The sequence below is a fragment of the Calidris pugnax genome, unplaced genomic scaffold, assembly GCF_001431845.1.
Source record: "Calidris pugnax isolate Ruff unplaced genomic scaffold, ASM143184v1 scaffold63, whole genome shotgun sequence".
In the NCBI taxonomy this organism is placed as follows: domain Eukaryota; kingdom Metazoa; phylum Chordata; class Aves; order Charadriiformes; family Scolopacidae; genus Calidris; species Calidris pugnax.
Window position 1 is genome coordinate 2,480,077 of NW_015090852.1, and position 3,465 is coordinate 2,483,541.

Below are 3,465 nucleotides of genomic sequence, written 5' to 3' on the forward strand. Positions count from 1 at the left end.
CCAGGCTTGTCCTTGAGCATCACAGTCGTAACTGCTTCCTCGATAACAGGAAAAAACAGGCTCATTTCCACCGACGCGCGGAGCCTGCTGAGTAACCGCTGGCGGGTACGCAGATGGGGAGAGAGAGAGGGACAGGACAGATGCCACAACTGCACATCAATTCGTCAGCTCTGTCCTGCTGCCCCAAGGCTCCCAGCCCTCCCGGTGCTGGCGTGGCAGCAGCACGATTTTCCCCAGGTGGTTTAAGCAGCACAAGCTGTTATGCAGCATCCCCCGGGGCAGATGGAAAGCCTGAAGGAAGGGTTTGTGCTCCCCAGGGCAATGCAATACTCCCCCTCTTTGCACCTCCGCAGGTAGAGCGGAAGGGTGTAATGTTTTCACATCCCCCCCAAATTACAGTGCCGGTCCACAGCCGGAATAAATAAGGACCTAGGTCTGACCCCACAGGCTGGCAGAAGCAGCACTTCTTCATCACAAATTCTCTGTTGGGTCTATGGGGGGAGAGGACAAGGGGAGGGGATGCACATCAAAGGAAGTCTGAGCAAAGTATGGGAAAACAGAGGTGGATCCTAATGAGAACCAAAGGTGGAAAGAAGAGGTTAAAAGCAGGGGAGAGACTGGAAACTGGAGGGATGGATGAAGAAAAAGAGCTAAACTGGTGTCAGACACTGTACACCAGTGAACTCCAAGGTCTGGTGCAACAAGAAGAGAGGTCCATGAGAGCCAGCACATCCCCGTGCTGAGGTTGGGCTCACACAGGGTCCCAGAGAGCTGCCCTCCCTGCAATTCCCCGGTCAGTGGCTCTGGGAGGGAGGTCACCACGGTGGCGGGGAGCAACCCTAAACCCCACTGCCCATGGCCATCCCAGGGCAAAGGCAAGAGCTGCCGTCTCCACTCCTCATCCTTGGTACCTCCCCACTTGGTACCTACTATTACCAGCTCTGTAGCCAACACAGACTTTTTTTCCAGAGCTCAGGTTGTCTCCTACCTTTGCTGCCCACATTGATCACACATGGGACATTGCCCAAGCATCTTGCCTGTGGGAGATGAGCTGTTTTCCATGGAGGTGGCAGCATGCAACCATCACGGCCCCAGGCTGGGAAGAAAGGCTCCTCTTGAGCTGCCTTTGGGGAGCAGAAACATGATGGGAGAATCAGGACAGGAGACTTTCAGAGGAACACAGGGCACCTCAGCTCCCTTGAACTGTAATAGGGACTCCTGTCTTTCTCCCACCACTTCAAAAAAGCCACCAAAGTGTCTTGCCCCCAGCTAGCCAGAAAAGATCCATCAGGGCTAAAGGCAAAACAACACAGGGCACCTCAGCTTCCTTGAACTGTAATAGGGACTCCTGTCTTTCTCCCACCACTTCAAAAAAGCCACCAAAGTGTCTTGCCCCCAGCTAGCCAGAAAAGATCCATCAGGGCTAAAGGCAAAACAAATGTTTTTAGCTCCTGTCTCAGCTTTAATGGCAAGAGCAGCCACTTTCCCAACAGCTCTGTTTTCTTTCACTTGAACAGACAATTTTAAGGCTCCTTGGTTAGCAGATATTCAGCTACAGATAAATGGTTGGAGTGACAGAAAGCCCTTGTTCCTGTCTTCTCTGTGCCTCAAAACCATGATTAGAGCTGTGATCCCTGCTGCAGGTTTAAGGAAAGAAGGGGAAGGGAAGCGCTTGGCCACATCAGCCTGGTGGTCCACCCCAGCTCACTGCCATGCTGGGAGCACTGGTGGGGCAGTGCCATGCTGATGTGGGCACGGGCTCCTGGTACACACAGGAGGGAGTCATGCCCAGCGTTAAGCAGAACTTCATCTGTGTTCTTTTCCCTTTTAAAACTGCTTAATGTGCTGCAGCCTGTTCTCCCACCTACAAGTTTGCAGTCCTAGGATGCTCTGGTGACTCTCCCCGGCGTTCGAGGCATTCCCTGAGCAGGTTATGGTGAGAAGAAAACCTCCAGGAGGCTAAGCACGTGTTACAGACACACAGAGAGGGATGGATGACTTCTGGCAGCAAGTCCATGGTCCCTGATGGGAGCTGCTGTGCTGGGAGCCACGTGCTGCTTGAAGCAGCTGGGGAAATGTAACTGAATGGCAAAACCACAGCCGGGACGGCAGCAACAGCCACAGCCCATTGGAAAGGGGCAGGGGTGATGCAAGCCAGTGTGGAGAAACTCTGCACATCTCTGCCCTGGTGTGACAGCCTGCTGAAACCCCCACGTTGCTTCAGCCCCCCTTTCCCCACTGCCTTTCCCTATAGAAATAAAGTGCTTTGGGCAACTGCATGTGTGTCTTTACAGAATCACAGAATTGTCAGAGTTGGAAGGGACCTCTAGAGATCATCTGGTCCAACTCCCCTGCTAAAGCAGGAACGCCTAGAGCACATCACTCAGGACTGCATCCAGGCGGGTCTTGAAGATCTCCAGAGAAGGGGACTCACGACCTCCCTGGGCAGCTGAACAGAAACATGATCAGAGAATCAGGACAGGAGACTTTCAGAGGAACACAGGGCACCTCAGCTTCCTTGAACTGTAATAGGGACTCCTGTCTTTCTCCCACCACTTCAAAAAAGCCACCAAAGTGTCTTGCCCCCAGCTAGCCAGAAAAGATCCATCAGGGCTAAAGGCAAAACAAATGTTTTTAGCTCCTGTCTCAGCTTTAATGGCAAGAGCAGCCACTTTCCCAACAGCTCTGTTTTCTTTCACTTGAACAGACAATTTTAAGGCTCCTTGGTTAGCAGATATTCAGCTACAGATAAATGGTTGGAGTGACAGAAAGCCCTTGTTCCTGTCTTCTCTGTGCCTCAAAACCATGATTAGAGCTGTGATCCCTACTGCAGGTTTAAGGAAAGAAGGGGAAGGGAAGCGCTTGGCCACATCAGCCTGGTGGTCCACCCCAGCTCACTGCCATGCTGGGAGCACTGGTGGGGCAGTGCCATGCTGATGTGGGCACGGGCTCCTGGTACGCACAGGAGGGAGTCATGCCCAGCGTTAAGCAGAACTTCATCTGTGTTCTTTTCCCTTTTAAAACTGCTTAATGTGCTGCAGCCTGTTCTCCCACCTACAAGTTTGCAGTCCTAGGATGCTCTGGTGACTCTCCCCGGTGTTCGAGGTATTCCCTGAGCAGGTTATGGTGAGAGGAAAACCTCCAGGAGGCTGAGTACGTGTTACAGACACACAGAGAGGGATGGATGACTTCTGGCAGCAAGTCCATGGTCCCTGATGGGAGCTGCTGTGCTGGGAGCCACGTGCTGCTTGAAGCAGCTGGGGAAATGTAACTGAATGGCAAAACCACAGCCGGGATGGTAGTAACAGCCACAGCCCATGGGAAAGGGGCAGGGGATGCAAGCCAGTGTGGAGAAACTCTGCACATCTCTGCCCTGGTGTGACAGCCTGCTGAAACCCCCACGTTGCTTCAGCCCCCCTTTCCCCACTGCCTTTCCCTATAGAAATAAAGTGCTTTGGGCAACTG